The sequence below is a fragment of the Schistocerca cancellata genome, chromosome 2, assembly GCF_023864275.1.
Source record: "Schistocerca cancellata isolate TAMUIC-IGC-003103 chromosome 2, iqSchCanc2.1, whole genome shotgun sequence".
NCBI classification, from domain to species: domain Eukaryota; kingdom Metazoa; phylum Arthropoda; class Insecta; order Orthoptera; family Acrididae; genus Schistocerca; species Schistocerca cancellata.
This window is the reverse complement of record NC_064627.1, coordinates 779,907,727-779,925,399: the sequence shown is the minus strand read 5'-3', so window position 1 is coordinate 779,925,399 and position 17,673 is coordinate 779,907,727.

The following is a 17,673-nucleotide window of genomic DNA, read 5'->3' as shown; positions in this document are numbered from 1 at the left end:
CAGTATACAGTCGAATTAAGATGGTGGATTCACTCAAGCAGAAATTAGTTATAGGTGAGTTAGTACTCGAGAAGTTTTATCTGCAAAATGGTCAATAGGAATATTTACAGTTTTACACATGTTTAGAATTTTCCACCATTTGTTTCCATATTTTGACGTCATTAACGTCTATCATGTGACCACAGACATTACTTCCAAAATGGTGGAAATTGATGTTCCGCTTAAGTAGTGTGCTGCCCAGGATTCCTTGTGAAAGAGAGAAAAATCTGTTACCTCAATTCACCTGAGACTTCGACATGCCTATGAAGATATCTACATGGGTGTTAGGAGAAGTTTGAAGCGTTTCAACGGTTAGAAAAAAGAGTGTCCAACATGAGCCTCATAGCGGTCACCCGCGAACTGTCTCCCCAGAACGCAACAGGTAAATAGTTTGAATGTATGCTTTCCCGGCGTATACAGCTGGCGAAGCCTTCTCGGGCTTCCAACCGGGTGGCGGTGTCTTCAAACTGCGACGTTTCTGGCGAAGATGACGAGTATGTCACTCGTCGAAACGTCGCAATTTGAAGACACCGGCATACGGCTGGAAGCCCGAGAACTCTTCGCCAGGTAAATAGTTGGTGAGCTCGTTAGAGGAGACAGGCATGTCACAGTGTATGAAATCGTTGCTAAGCTCGCTGTAGAACGCAGTGTAGTGCAACAAATGATTCAAAGGTTAGGTTATTGAAAAGTGTGTGCCCACTGGGTCCAACATTTATTGATCAAAGACTACAAACTCTAGGGAATAAACTCTGGGTGGGAAACAATTCCACATCCTCCTTGCAGTCCCGAATTGGCAACCTCCGACTATCATCATTTTGGTGTCGTAAAGGAAGAGATGCATGGCCAACACTACAAAACAATGGAGGATATTCAGAAACCAGCGAGTCAGTGTCTTCGTGCAGCTGGAACAGAATTCTGTCAAAAAGATATTTCCAAACTTGCAAAAGATAGAAAAAATTGTGCAAAAACAGGGCACTGTATTGAAAAGTGAGAGAAAAGTCTGTAGATTACGATGATGCACTTGGTTTCTCCCAAAAAAAAGAAATATTAAGAGATTTAAAAATTTTTACTCACTACTTTCAGTATGACCCTCGTACTTTCCACCAATAGATTTACGCGAGGGGAATAAATTACTCCATTGATCTGTCTGGAAACATTCAACAGCATTCCGAATATTACCGAGCTGCACAATAAACGACAGCCATGGAGCGGTGAAGCTGCAGAAATACCCCCTGACCCATACAACACTGACGTTCTACATGCGTAGACAATACTATTTGTAAAAGGATTTGAGTTACATGCAAACGTTAATATATCTAAAACAGAGATAAAAACGACGGAGGAGACAGTAGACTTTAACCACAAAAGTTCACTATGATTACTACCAGATTTCTCTAAGGACCAAGTTTTGGGGACTAGTACTGATAAATCAACCAGTGGATACACTACCATTGCGTATGATTTGTGTTGAGTGTAATATCACAACAGATTCGTACATTAATGATAGATTAATCCATACAGTAACCAGATTCTTTTCTACAGTGAGCACATGTTATAAAATTCTTGAGGCACCTAGGACACCCACATACACTATGTGATCAAACGTATCTGGACACCTGGCTGAAAATGACTGTTCTGGGCGCTCTCCACCGGTAATGCTGGAATTCAGTATGGTGATGGTCCACCCTTAGCCTTGATGACAGCTTCCACTCTAACAGGCATACGTTCACTCAGGCGCTGGAAGGTTTCTTGGGGAATGACAGCCCATTCTTCACGGAGTGCTGCACTGAGGACAGGTATGAAGCCCGGCACGAAGTCAGAGTTTCAAAACATCCCAAAGGTGTTATATAGGATTCAGGTCAGGACTCTGTGCAAGACAGTCCATTACATGGATATTGTTGTCGAGTAACCACTCCGCAAAGGCCGTGCATTCTGACAGGTGCTCGATCGTGTTGAAATATGCAATCGCCATCCCCGAATTGCTCTTCAACAATAGGAAGCAAGATGGTGCTTACAACATCAATGTAGGCCTGTGTTATGATAGAGCCACGCAAAACAACAAGGGGTGCAAGCCCTCTCCATGAAAAACGAAAAACACGACGACACTGTAACACCACCGCCACCGAATTTTACTGTTGGCACTACACCCGCTGGCATATGACGTGCACCGGGCATTCACCATACCCACACCCTGCCATCGGATCGCCACATTGTGTACCGTAATTCGTCCCTCCACACAACGTTTTTCCACTGTTCAACCATCCAATGATTACGCTCCTTACACTAAGCGAGGCATCGTTTGGAATTTACCGGCGTGATGTGTGGCTTATCAGCAACCGCTCAAGCATTAAACCCAAGGTTTCTCACCTCCCGCCTTACTGTCATAGTACTTGCAGTGGATCCTGATGTAGTTTGGATTTCCTGTGTGATGGTCTGGAAAGACGTCTACCTATTACACTTTACGGCCGTCTTCAACTGCCGGCAGTCTCTGTCAGTCACCAGACAAGGTCAGCCTGTACGCTTTTGTGCTGTACGTGTCCCTTCCCGTTTCCACTCCACAATCACATCGGACGCAGTGTACCTAGGAATGTACAGGCGTGTGGAAATCATGCGTAGAGACGTATGACAGAAGTGATATCCAATCACCTGACCATGTTCGAAGTCTATGAGTTCCGCGGTGCGCTCCATTCTGCTCTCTCACAATGTCTAATGACTGCTGAGGTCGCTGATATGGAGTACCTTGCAGTAGGTGGCAGCACCATGCACCTAATAAGAAAAACGTATGTTTTTCAGAGTGTCCGGATACTTTTGATCACATAGTGTGCCTCCCAGTGACTGTTCAGGCTTTGGACCATCTTGAGTTGAACATTGTGAATCAAGTCAGGCATCTAGCTGATTTTTTGAGGAGGAGGAAAGTTAAGCAAGAGTAAAAGCAAAAAACCAACCCACACACCAACCACAACCTCACTTTACAACAGAAGGAGAACGTGATTACACACGAGAATTAGGATTTCTTTGGATAGATAGGACTGAAACCTAGTAATGATTTCACTCAATATAACAACTACAGTTCAATATGATGATCATGTCTTTTGCCAAGAATATTTCTCCTATAAATCTTTTTATGCAGTGATGTTTAATAATAACGCTGAGATAAGAATTTTCATTCAACACAAGATGATTTAACAGTTCCAGGCAACAGTTTCCTGTATTTGAAAAGAAGATTTGTAAAGAAGAAGAGGAATGGAAGATACCCAGCAGTGACATAACATCATACACGTAATGTGTTTGTGTTTCTGCTTGAAGAAATAAAATATAAACTTAATGCCGTTGAGGCCTACCATGCAAGGAACGTCGAAATCACATTGACCCTCAAAAAACCCCATCTCTGTATCAATTTAGGACCTGAATGCTTCATAAAATGCAGAATGGTTCATCGATGGAGTGATAAATAGCCACTTTGGCGTGTGTATCACATTAAAAATGTTAATGAGGTTCTTTCGGGATAATACGTGCATCAATATGAACGCCCTGGTTTGAAGTGCTATGGATAACAGCTAGTACATTCAAGGAGTCCAAGAAGATAATAATAAAACTGTGCTGGATAAGTTGGTATGGAAAGTGCTTCATATATCTACATTAGGTGAAGAGCATATGGAACCATTTTTTGAATGCAGGTGCCATCTGCCATTAACTTTCCGTTCATGAGAATTTTACGAGGATCCAATCCTTAAAGCGACTTGCACACAAACATGTGTTTTTAAGACATCAGTTCAATTAGAAACACTTCGATTTGTTATTCTGGTGCTGCAAATATACAGGAAAAGCAGTCTGAAAGTGGATTCGAGGATCTCTGACAATTGTAAACTAATCAACGCTAATGTTTACCTAAACTTCAAGTTTTTCTGTATAATAACTGACAGCTTGGGCAAAATAATTTTGGGTATTGGGCCACGTCATTGTGAACTATTAAAACAACTAAATTCCAATGCTTCCATCGACTTGCTGCAATCGTCTTCAGGGCAGTTCACTGAAGTGACCTGAAGAGGACCCCAGCAAGTCAACTGAAGCTTCGGCGATTTAGTTGTTTTAATAATCTGCAAGGATGTGGTCTACTACCCAAAACTATTTTATCCAAAATGACACCAGCCATGCAAGCCTATGAACCTATAACTAACAGCTTGTCTGTGATGAAAATCTATGTAGCCTATTGTGTGGTATGTATAACGATTTTATCCTTCTTATTACAAAATTGATGATGGTTTTGGATGCATCCTCTGTTCACAGAAGTTTCAGAATTACCACCCATAATTGAAATATATTGTTCAAATAAATACAAGACCATGAAAACTGGAACTGAAGATGTACATCCTGAATTTGAATAATAGCAAAACTACTGGCACTGCTAAGTAAACATTATTGCAGCATGACCATCTCATAAACTATTCATTTCTCACAGGAGTCTTGCGATGTGTAGTATAAATTAAGAGGTACTGGGCTGCATGTGAGATATTCCAGTACGACACCTCAGTCCGCAAACAACATTGAGGGCACATGGCGGTTTTACAATGAGTGTGGACAATTTGTGTTTAAGGCTGTTCTGTTCATTGTGTTCTCCAACATGTAGTGAATATTAACTAGGTTTTGTATAATCATCACTTAACCCAGACTATTTAGTACAATATAGTGTGCCAACAATTGAAGCACTACCGCACAGTTAATGTGAGTCGATGGGATGATGAGAAAATTTTGCACAAAAATATTGTAACGTGGCTCCCAGTATGGGATCGCATAAACAGTATAGTTTACATCAAAGAGCATGGAAAAGTGTAGCGGCTACAAGACATCTTCAAGATTGCATCAATTTGAAATCTCAAAGTGTACAACTGCCCCTCAGTTCTAAGACACAAGCAGATGTCTGGTGATGGCAGTGGTGGTTATATGTGCATATCAGATGAAACATAAGTGCTGTGAAGCTGGATTATGAATAAATAATACTACCTTTTAAAACTGTATTTATTTTTAATCAGCTATTCCTATATCTCTTAGAGAAAAGCACTTATCACAATTTGCTGTATGATCTGTGAGCCACACAAAGAGGTTGATGTTTGCCAGGTAGCACAGTGACCACTCCATTATAAGAAACGATTCATTTGCAATATGTGTGCATCTTCAGTCTGCATCAAATATTAAGGCCATATGTTCCATATGCCAGCAACGTCTTGCAAGATACTCCCAGCATATGATTGGTCCCACATAAAAATGCTGGTCTGTCAGCATAATTTTGTATACACTTCTTACATCACATGTACAGCTGAATGGTGATGATGAAATATTATTTGTTTTTCACACACAAACACACACACACACACACACACACACACACACACACACACACACACACACACATGTTGGTGATATACACAAGGAGGCATGCTATATTATATGCCTATTATGCAATGCTATCTTGGCAACTTCCTCTCATACCCACAACTGCTTGGCAGTGTCGAAATATTACAGGTTTTCATACACACGTATACATTGGGGGTATGCACAATCTGATGGCTGCATCATCAGCAATATTTTAACTTACGTATTGACAGCATGCTGGCTACCTCCTCCCACCACTACTGAACAGTTCATTCCAACTGTCATTGACAGCCACTGCATCAATCTGAAGCACCAGTCTGACTGTCCTAATGATGATAGAGTATGTGCTCTCATTTCACAGGTGACGACAACATGTCTTCAATTCATACTGTCATGGTTAAACTATGTGTATCTGTCTGTTGATATGTCTGTCTATGTGTGTGTGTGTGTGTGTGTGTGTGTGTGTGTGTTTGTGTGTGTGGGTGTGGGTGGGTGGGTGGGTGGGTAGGTGGGTGGGCGTGTGTGTGTATGAATAATCATTTTTAAGTAAGTGTTAACAGTAATTATTTATGCTTATAAGACACTTTCTTCTTTTTTATGTGATCTGAATACTGTCATCTCTATATGTGAGTGGAACAACATCATGTAGGATGAAATTATTCCATTCCAACTTCTACAAGTCTCAACAGAAAGGCCCATGGGATTTTATCCCAATTGTGCAGAGTCAGAGACATAAGTAGTACTTCATCTGTTTCTTCTTCTACAGATAACTTACACATGCATGCAATGCCTATGATGCACGTTCTTCTTTTCTTTTATACTGTAGATACACTTGATGACAATACAGTAATGGAATTTGATAGGTAAGCGAATAGAAAAAACGTTAGAATACATTAATAATATTCTATATGATGATAATTTTGAGTGGTTAAAATCCAGTATTGGCTATACTGGTATCAATGAATCACAACATAAGTAACAGAAATGACTGACAGATGCATATGTCTATTGTGTGTGTGTTACACAAGGGATACTTGTCAATCTCATTTCCTTTTTTACAGGTGTACTGGAACCACCTGATGGCAGGCTTGCATCAACAAAAAACATTGTGGCCAGATCTGACTAAGATGCATTCGTCACACCACCCCAGTCCTTCAATGATAATGCATTTGCTGTGTGCACTTCTGTCAGTGATGATGCTTTCACTATGATTGAGCCCATCATTGATGACGCATTACCCAGCCTCATGACATTATTAGTTTAAAAATGTGTATATAATACTTGAAGAAGAAAAAATTATTATAAATATCTTTGAATATTACTGTTGTAAAAAAAGTTACATACATTTAAATGACTCATCTTTTAGAGTCCAAAAACATTATTGATAATTACTGTTTATAAAATTTTTGGTGTCAGTAAAACCATCAGTTAATATTTTATATCATTGTTATTATTTACAAAAGAACCTAATCCCTTCACTACAGAGTATAAATAACGAGACTCATGTAAGTGCTCAAAAGGGGGAGTTGGAATTCATTTGTTATAACAAATACCGTCATCCTGATCCCTTCACTACGAAGTATATACGACTAGATTCATGAAATTGCTCAAAGGGAGGACTGAAATTAATTTTCTATGAAAAATTACAAGTGTTGAAACATGAAGACCTACCCATAACGTCAGCCAACGAATTATTTAGAACATGCAATTACATCCGCAATACACTCGTATTTTTCTAGAAGAATGTAAGTATTTCCACTTTTTCTACAATGGGCAAATAAACATCTACATAAAGTGTTCAATTTTTTGGAAGGTACATCTACAGTTTGATCTATGCTACCACCTGATTCATTTTACCATCTATGCTGTAAGTAGGCTGTTTATGTTTTCTTATTGGCAACGTTACGTAGCACTCTGTATGAAAATCACTGGCTGTGCTGTGTGCAGTCTGTGGCTAGTTTGCATTGTTGTCTGCCATTGTAGTGTTGGGCAGCGGCAGCTGGATGTGAACAGCGCGTAGCGTTGCGCAGTTGGAGGTGAGCCGCCAGCAGTGATGGATGTGGGGAGAGAAATGGCGGAGATTTGAAATTTGTAAGACTTGATGGCATGAACTGTTATATATCTTATGATTATTAAGGTAAATACATTGTTTGTTCTCTATTAAAATCTTTCATTTGCTAACTATGCCTATCAGTAGTTAGTGCCTTCAGTAGTTTGAATCTTTTATGTAGCTGGCAGTAGTGGCGCTCGCTGTATTGCAGTAGTTCGTGTAACGAAGATTTTTGGTGAGGTAAGTGATTTGTGAAAGGTATGGGTTAATGTTAGTCAGGGCCATTCTTTTGTAGGGATTTTTGAAAGTCAGATTGCGTTGCGCTAAAAATATTGTGTGTCAGTTTAAGCACAGTCATGTACAATTTTTAAAGGGGACGTTTCATAATGCTAGCAATTTTTTGCAAATTTTTACGCCCTGTCCCGCCTGTTTACCAATTTTACAACCTACCCAGCCAACTTCTGAATTTGCTTCTAAATTAACTATGGTCCTCTCACTACAGAGAACGTACCTAGAACGGAGACCAAATTTCATAACAGCAGTGGAACCCTGCAGCTACTGGCCGAGAGCATGACGACATCGACCGAAAGCAAAGTGAGAAAATGGAAGGAAGGTCAGTGACTTTTAACATAACAAGAAAAACTCCCTCAACTGTAATCTGACATCGCAAGTGCAGTTCCTGGAACGCTGACATCAGAAAATGGTGGCATCAGCAATTTTCTGGCGAGAACTCGCACAGTTTCGGTTCTGCATTAACCCGAAGAATATTGAGCTCTCTGTACCAAGTTTCTTCTCATAGTCATCATAACAACTCAAGTTGCATACTAAGATTCAAGCTTTGGGTGCAATACTTACCAGTGGAAACTAATAACATTTTCAATTACGTACACTAAATGGCAGCTCTTCCATCACAGCTACCCTTAAAGCTTCTGTCAGTAAATTATTCAAAAGTCAGATGGCCGCTCAATGTTCTATCGCACGGTAACTTCACGGTGTCTAATTTTTTAGAAGATGACGCAAAACCCTTTCATACTTGTTTCATTGGTTTTAAGTAATTCGACCACCGCAGTCAGTTAATAAGACCCTTGGCGTTTGCCCAGCAAACTATGAGTAGCCCTTATCCAGAAAAATATTTCTATTTGTTGGTTAGAATATACAGTTTAATGGCCTCGTGTATAGTTCGCATTTCTTCTGTGATGTTAAAAGTGTTTTAAAGTGTCACTGTCGTTTTGTTCTCTCAGCAGTTACTAGAAACTGCGGAATACAACACAGTCACATAATATACCAGACATCTTCCGAATGCTTATGAAATTTTATAAACAACATTTTCATCTTCTGTGCATGGAGGACAAAAAAGTAAGCGATACATAATACACTCTATCAACAATAGACGCATTAGAAACCACCGGAATTATGGAATTACATTAGAAGATAAATTTGCGCTTTATAGAAATCCCCGAAACAGGCGACTTCTGTGGGGTTTGGCAATGTGCCTGCCCGACTTCCAGAAGTTCGCAAATGGCCTCATGTATTTTGCAAGAGAGGGCTCTCGTACGGCATTCAGGGGCATTCGAGTACTGTAAAGCAGACCGAGCCACAATACTTTCTACAGCGGCAATGGACTGTTACCGTCCAAAACACAGACCCAACTCTCGTCGACTTTCAAAATGCTTTTAAAACGTAAGGGACAAAAGCTTTCCCGTAGCCGTGCTCTAAATGCACTGCTTCGGATTAGCGAGGGTGAATTTCGTTGTCAGCGGATGTACAGAAATGAAATCACATGTCCAGTGCAAGGAAGTCTCGGGAGATGAAGCATGAACAGATTTTTGATATTGTTTTCACCGTTGAGGCAGTATGGCACCTGCACACTAAGCGGTGATGAGTTGAAAACGGAGCAGTACGCAGAGTTTAGTTCTTTCACGCAATGGACTGAAAAATTTCATGAAAAAAGTAGAACAGTTTCTGTTATGTCAATAATCACCATAAAGGCAGTTAGGACTAGTATCACAGCTCTGCAGTGAAACAATTCTCATTTTTTCCCTCACTGCCGTTAATTTAAACTGTTCTTGGGTATTGTGCTGGGTTGAGTCATTGGTTGCGCACGAATTAAGCACAGTCAAGTCTTTAGCCATGTTCAGCAGAATACTGTGGGAAAGTCTCGTTGGCGAAAATTCGAGAAGAATCAACAAGTCAATGTGGAAAAATACTCGATAAAAGTTTAAGTTACAAACTCACCGCAAAAAAAAAGTGTGGAGTGAGACTAGGTACTCCGCAGAATCGGCGAAAAAAAGAACATGAAAAATACTGATAGAAACAAAGGACTGGATGATAGGACAAGCGTTAAGTCATTATGGAATAACCTCTATGGCAGGAGAGAGTTGACAAATCCAGGTAGTCGGGTCAAACCGACTATGCACTTATTTCTGTGACCACTGTTGCTATCCCGCGAATAAAATCAGAACTGTTAGAGAATGCTGTATAATAGTGTATGAGTTGACTTTCGCGAGAGTAGTTTGGTTTACAAATACCATTTACAAATACCTTTTTATAGCTCTGAGGGGCAAAACCGAGCATTGCGAAGGGGGGTAAATTCGGACAATACCCGGTTTTACTCCATCATTTAAAATATTTCTGGACAGTAGACGTCTATGCCTGTTAAGTTAAAACGTGCGTAAACTGCATTTGTGTTGTGATTTAAATTAACTACACGTGATTTCTGGTCGCAAACAGGTTTTTAGGAGCTGTAAATACATACTTTCTCTCTGCATATAGATTTTTTTCCGATAGATATGCCGAGGAACTACCAGCGGAAAACGACGCGACAGAGCTGGTCTCAAAACCATATGGCAGATGCGATAGAAGAAGTTGTCGAGCGGAAAATGGATTAAAAGAGAGCTGCTCGAACCTTTAATGTTCATCAATCAACCTTGGAAGACAGAGCCAAGGAAGCAAGTCAGCAAGCACTGACGCCTGCTTTAGCACCTTAAAATCGGTTAGGTCGGTTCTGTACAGTTTTCTCTAATGAACAAGAATTGGAAACTGTGAATCAAATATTATTTTTGGGGCAAAGGCTGATTGGCCTAGCCTTGTTTGACCACCGCATACTAGCTTACGAACTGGCTCAAAAGAATGGCGTTAAACATAATGTTAATAAGGGTACAGCAATTGCAGGAAAGGACTGGATGTATGGATTTCTGGCAAGACTTCCACAACTATCGCTGAGAAACCCAGAGAAAAAGTCACTGGGTCGTGCTAATGGCTTCAGTCGTAATACGTGAGAAAATTTTATGATCTGCTGGAGTTAGTCTACAAAGAGCATAACATTTCACCAACAAATATTTACAGTGATGACGAAACAGGAATTATGACAGCTCCAAACAAACCATCCAAGGTCCTGGCTATTCTTGGAAAGAAACAGGTAGGGTGCTTAGCGTCTGCAGAACGAGGAGTTCCTGTAACTGTAGAGATATGCATGAGCGCATCAGGTCAATTTATGCCTCCCGTATATGTTTCCCCAGGGAAAATATAGATCCAATTGTTAATGGATGAATCAATACCTTGCTCTTTTGCTTACTACCATGAAAGTGGGTGGAACAACAAAGACAGCTTCTTTTATTGGTTCCAGAAGTTTATTGAGTTTTCTAGCCCTCGGAAACTAAGCCAGTATTGTTGATTTTAGATGGATGTAGGCCCAATGCCAAAAGTTTAAACTTTATCAACTTGGCTCGAGAAAGTAATGTTATACTACTATGCTTACCTCCTCACAGTACTCAACCGCCTTCGGCCGTTGGACGTAGCCTTCATGAGTCCTTTAAGCAAATGTTACGAGCAATAGGTAAGACAGTGGTTACTAGTACATCCTGCACGCAGTGTTTCATTCCACCAAGCCCGAAAACTCTTCAGAAATGCATTTACCAGAGCGGTTGTCATGTAAACAGCTATTAAGGGGTTTGAAAAGAAAGGAATCTATCCATTCAACAGGAGTATTTTTTCCGATCAGCTTTATGCCACCGATAGCCTTATGCCATCTTCTGAAGTTGCATTGAGTGAAATCGACAAAGCACCTCATAATGAGCCAAGAGGTCACATGACATGTTGGAAAAATCTGTGAGAAACGAAAACATAAAAATATCCACAGCCGTCGTTAGATAAACCAGCTATGCAACCACAGATGTCAGCTTCCAAAGAATCTTATTTTGCAGTTACTCCAAATTTATTGACGCCTGCCCCACACGCATTTGAACGAGGTGAAAAGCAGATGAACCATAGAAGAGGAAAAACTGCGATATTAGCCACCTCTTCACATAAATTAGCCCTAGAAGAAGAAGAAAATAAAAAGAGAGAATAACAGAAAGGAGCGAAAAGAACAATAAAAATGGGATAATGGGGGTAAAAACGAAACAAAGAGTGGAAAACAAAAAACAGGGCAATGCAATAGAGAACCAAAGAAAGAAGAATTCATGAAGTCTGCATCTTCTGCAATGAGATCTACGCCCATTCAGCATCAAAGGAAGGCTGGATTCGGTGTTACAAGTGCAAATGATGGGCCCATGAAGCATATTCGAATGCAGAGGAAGAAGATACAAGTTTTATGTGTGACTACTGCATGTGGAATGAGTCCTCGAATAAGTTCTTAAAAACCATTACTTGGATGTTATTATTTTATTATTTTTTGTAAAGCAGGAAAACAATAACTAATTTTTGTTATAGTATTCACCGAAACTTCATACCATAATGTAATAACTCAATTTCAAAATTAAAATTAAATTTATTCAATTATTTCCTTTTTCCATTGATTTCAGTGTACAGCTGGTTTTACCCCACATGGGGTAAAATCGAGTTTTTGAATAGTTGAGAAAAGCTGTAATTTAATATATTTAAATACAGGTATAAGTATTGGTACTTGGCAAAGTTGTTTGTAGATCTATAACGAAGCCCAATGTTCAATATTAAATGTCGCTAGAAACAGATGAACAGTTAATGTACAATTTTTTATTTATTTATTTATTTATATATATAATTTTTTTTGTCGGCAATTCAGTCTAGTGACTGATTTTAGAATCATGTGAAGCAATGCACACGAGAGACCACGAAAGTAGTTCCAGCTATTTTTTACAGTTTTTGTTGTTGCTATACGTGAGGTTATGTTCCGTACAGTATTTGTAAATGTTTCGAGTTCTGCACATTTAAGTGCTAAATAATACATTAAATCTATGTGGAATTTATCGTTAATTCTTCAGTGTCAGAATTTTATGGTGAGTTAATTTCTACATACTTTGAAACTAGTTATATAACGTGTGGATGGTAAAGCCCTACTTCGTCAGTGTGCAACATCTTGTACCTTCAAACAGAAGGAAGTCCTTTACCATGGACATGGGATATTTGCAAATTAACTGAGCTTCTTCAATGTTTTCAACAATTTTACCTGTTTTGAAAATGAAAATTTGTTTATGTTTCTAATAGCTTCTATTTCAAAACGTATTTCAGGTAAACTTCAGTTTAATTTCATTTCATTTATTGATTATTGGTGTGTAGTAGAGTAATATGTAACAGATAGATGACTAAATAACGGAACTGATGACATTTTCTCGACTGTAATGCTGTTAAATTTCTATACAATATTTACTCCTAGGTATATGATCATATTGCTTGTACCTTGGAACATGTTTTTACGTTGTTGAAATCTCAGATGTCCAGAGTAATTTTTTTTTAATTTCAGAATAAGACACAGCACATAAAAAGTGAAAGCCATTATTTAAAACTAGAATAAGAAAATGTATTAAACTTCTATTACAGGGCTAGCTAGAGGCAAAAGACGAAAAAGTGTACAGTTTCTTTCTTCTTTCATCGCTTGTATTCTTGTGCCATTTAGTATCTGTTCTTAGCACTTCTTCATTCCCATTTCCCAAAAATGCCATAGGATAAACTATCCTAGACTGCTTGCTTTATTCAGCCTACATCTGTAGTAGAGTCGGTGTATAATGATCCCTGACGGTAGCACCTGTTGCCAGCTTTCAACCGCAAAGCACAAACGGATGGAGGGCGAAAACAATAGAGATCTATAGAGCCCCGGCAACACTGAGGCGTTTCCATAGAAACGTTCACATAATCGCGTTATGTGACTGGTTGAGATAGGCGCGCGAAGCAGCCGCGTCCAGCCGACTGCAATAATCAGGCATCTCTCGAATCGACTGTAGCTGCCTCAGTAAGAAAATACGCGGTCAGTTGTCGAGGTATGTACTGTTATTCTGTACCTATTACTCTGGCAGTAATATTCTTAAGATTCTATTGTGTCTAACTGTAACTCGCGCAGTCTGTGTTAACCAGTAATGAGTTTCAAGCTCCATGTTAACCAAACTGGGAAGAATAGACACCACGCTCATGGCAATAGACCAGCATAGAATCTTCCCATTGTGCATTGGGAGGAAGAAAATCGTGAGACGGGTAAGTGACGTCTTGTGCAACGGTCCCTAACCCGACAAACTACGCACTTGTTTCGCGTGTGAGTTGCTGAAGCAAAGTAGCTCCCCAAGATGACAAACAAAATGATTCATGATGAATTCTTCTCGGGTTATCAGATGAGTGGCGGCGTCTTCTTGTTGGAACGTTTCGATGCGTTTCGTACCCATCATCTTTTGGCGAAGATGATGGGTACGAAACTCATCGATACGTTTCATATAAAATGGTTCATAGCGGATCAAAGTGGATCGAGATCATTTTTTGAAATTTCACTTAATATTCATCGATCTACGTTGAGACATTCCTCATCGCCTGAGATGAGGTGCTCTTCGCCTCTGTATCTCTCATTAGCTGAGTGATCAGCGTTTCCGGTTGTCTCACAAGGACCCAGTTTCAATTCCCAGGACAGGTTGTAGTTTTTCCTCGGTGTGTCATTGGTGGAGAACTGCAACAGGATCCACTCAGTCTTGTAAGGATAGATCATGAATGCTGTACACGTGCTCCTTCAAACTGGGCTTCAGTCGATGCACTAGACAGAGGATGGAATAGCAGTCGATCATGAAGTCTGTGTCCTGCAAGACATTAACGTGGCGGAGGTGAATTCACTAACCTGTAACATCCCATCCTTTCAATGTGTATGACATAGTACTAGACTCCAAGTATCATTTTCCAGCAGCCACAGTCAATTTAACTGTGTAGAAAATAAGTTTGAGGAAGTCCGTGCATCTACAGAACAATTGACGACTGTATCTTTTTTGTTGATTAACGTGACCATTGAATATACGCAGTCCATGCCCTCAGTGACATAATTATATATCTGACAAACGCACGTGTTTCCAGACTACTATGCACAAACGATCAACTGAACCTCATTGCAAAAATGCTGTCTTAACCAATGCAGTGTTAGCAAAGAAATTTTATGTATCTTCTGATACGGTAACCAGAAGAAGTCATTTGGCATCTCAAAGTCCTCATGGATTGACGTTTGATGCCTCCTGCATTCAATTCCTGTGCCATGTTAGCTTATATAATACAACCCTTGCTTGACGTAGTTAATCACGTAGTGAAGAGTCTGTGATCGACAACTGGGGACTTTAGGCCCTATTCTCAATGACACCTACCACAGTAAGATGAAGGCGGTCTAAGTCTGCACAACTTTACCCACCAAATGCTCCATATGTCCCAGTACTATGTAATGTCTCTCTTAGCAAGACTGTTGCCCCTATATTGGATCGCTTATGTTTGGCCCAACGTTTTCCGTTAAGAAAAATTCACTAAAGTTGATGATCAGTGTCTTCAATCATTTTCAGTTGCCGCATTACTGCTACCAGGAAACTTAATTTCATTATTCTTACTGCTTTTATCTGTTCACGTATTACACTGCTACAGATCATTTCCACTTTATTCTTGAAGTTTTTGTATGTGCGTTTCTTTGTTGTTTGATCACAGAAAAGAAAATTTTACATTACTGTTTGTAGAGCGGCATTGGTTTTGTTTGGGGGTAGTCCTATGGATTAAACACTTTTCCTTCCTCGAAACAAAGTAATTTTGATTTCAGGCATTAATAGCTAATGCTCCATTTCTGCTCAACTTTCCTGTCACAGTCTTCAAGGAATTTGTACTTCTTTCAAGCAAAAGTATCTCAAATTTCCATTATGTCAGTCAGAATTCAGTTCTTGGACCTACATGTGTTTTAAATATACTTAAGTTACATGAACGTACTGAAAACAATAAATGGTTTTTATGAAATGTACAACATTTCTTGATGCTTAATCAAGAGCAGATTTTTGATGACACCCGATGATAAAAACAAGATCTATCTAAAAATGACTGAAATTAAAGTAAACTAACTCTCAATCTAGCGAAAAAACGTGGTAGCAGTTCTCGATGGCGACTAACAGTTTACAGGCCACTAAAATAGACCTTAGTAGGCACACATTAATGAAAGCTCTTTGTGTAAATGTTCTTGGTGTCCTGATGGATTAAACATTAGAACTGAATACAAACATTGATAAGGTAAATAAAAACGTAGTCCAATCTGCTTTACTACTGAAAGTAATTTTAGTTGTGTCACAAAAAGTTAGAATTATCGTATCGTCGGCATAATGGTCATTAGGGGCAAAACGTTGGCTCAGATGAGGAATAATTCCGAAGCAAATCGGACGTCATCTTGTTGGAGGAACCGTTTTAACAGTCACCTGAAGTGGCTTAATAAAAACACGGAAAGCCTAAATCACAGTGGCTGGGTAAGGGTTTTCACTCCACCTGCACACAAAAATATTTTCTGAATTCTTCCTCCAGCTGTTGTATTATGAAATGTCTCTTGTGAAAATTAAAAAAGAGCGAATAAACTATTCTGCAAAATGATTAGGTTGGGAAGAGTATTGTGTAACATGAAAACTCTAACAGATAGCAAAATCCACTTAAATAACCCAGTAGTTTTCAGATTCCCTTTCCACTACATTTACTCTTTCAGCTTAAATATAAGTCATTTTCTCGTGACGTGTCACCATCTTGCCCTAACCAGAGTAGCAGCAGGGACGATTCGAGAAATTTTTTTCCATATAAGCGACTTATCATATGGCGCCTCCCCTCCACCTTTTATGTCGTACACGTTCACCCGTGTCAGTTTTCGCTACTAACTGTCTCACAGTTGCGATGCCTATGGCGCCCCTGTCGGCCTGGCGGTGCAAGTGGTCCTGCTTAGAACGTCTGAGTTAGATTAACGTACCTATTTTAGAAGTCAGCGCCGCTTCATCGTAACGGTTCCTTGACTTTTATCCTGCCAGTGCGCACACTAATCCGTCTGCTGTCACAATCTGCGTCCAGTCTGTTCTCTCGTCAGGTATCGCACCAAATCACAACTACGGGTATCGCGACGGGACCGGATACTTGGAAGATATAATTGTAATAAGTGAAGACATTCCCTCCATCGAAACATGTTTGCCATATTGTTTGTCGTGTTGTGGAAGTAACACTTAGATGTTAGCAGTCGCTCCGTAACAAGGAATGTTCGTTCCAACTCTTACACGATCGAATATGGTCCATTTATGCCAGCTTCCATATGACAACTTCCGTGTTCATGCTCATGATAACAGTGGGGCAGTAATGTGATTGAGGTATGACGGTGAAGGGCCTCGTAGAGCTGACAACGTAGCATCATGTTTTTTTTTTTTTTTTCATGTTCTGAACTGCACTGAAAATACTGTCAATGTAACTGGTAACAAAAGGAAACTAGTGATTTGGAGTAACAGTTGCTGTAGACAAAACAAAATATGTGTACTCTAGTTATCTGATTGCATGTAACGTAATTATCTGGTTTCAGAACACTGTTTCCTATCTGATGGCCGCGCGGGGTAGCCGCGCGGTCTTAGGCGTCTTGTCACGGCTGTCGCGGCTCCCCCCGTCGGAGGTTCGAGTCCTCCCGCGGGCATGGGTGTGTGCTGTGTGTGTGTGGGGGGGGGGGGGGTGTCCTTAATTTAAGTTAGATTAAGTAGAGTGTAAGTCTAGGGACTGATGACCTCAGAAGTTTCGTCCCATAGACGCTTACCAAAAGTTTCAAAAAAAAAAATCCTAATTGGTGACAGAAATTTTGCCTTGGTAGAAAAGTGCGAGAAGGTAGTTAGGTGTTATGTACATCACGATTTACAAAAAGCAATAACTTTTCAGCAGCAGAGCGGTTCTAGGCGCTTCAGTCTGGAACCGCGCGACCGCTACGGTCGCAGGTTCGAATCCTGCCTCGGGCATGGATGTGT